The sequence below is a fragment of the Brassica oleracea genome, chromosome C2, assembly GCF_000695525.1.
Source record: "Brassica oleracea var. oleracea cultivar TO1000 chromosome C2, BOL, whole genome shotgun sequence".
Taxonomy (NCBI): domain Eukaryota; kingdom Viridiplantae; phylum Streptophyta; class Magnoliopsida; order Brassicales; family Brassicaceae; genus Brassica; species Brassica oleracea.
In genome coordinates, this window is record NC_027749.1 from 43,782,521 (window position 1) to 43,782,924 (window position 404).

Genomic DNA, 404 nt, shown 5'->3' on the forward strand with positions numbered 1-404 from the left:
CTTATTACCTGTGGTTCGGCTCTGGTCCGAGCTGATCGCGTAATTGTGCGCTCCTTGGAGATCTTCCCCCTCGTGATGGACATACTTGTCGGTGCGAGGGTTCTTCTTCTTCGTTTTTGGATCTACATCTTTCGAGGATGGTCTCGCCGAATTATGTTTTTGCGATAAGACTTTCGTTTCTTCCTCGATCATGATGTAGTCCGTCGCCTTTTGGAGGGCGTCCTGGATCGTCCGCGGTTTGTCGAGGGCTATCCATTTTCTGAATTTCGATTTGTACCAGAGCGCCATTCTAAGAGCATCAATGTCCACCTTGTCGCTTATCCCGCTGACCCTGGACATTACCAACTTGAATCGGCTGAGGAACACGCGGAGGGGTTCGTCTTCCCTCTGGGACAGACTCCAGA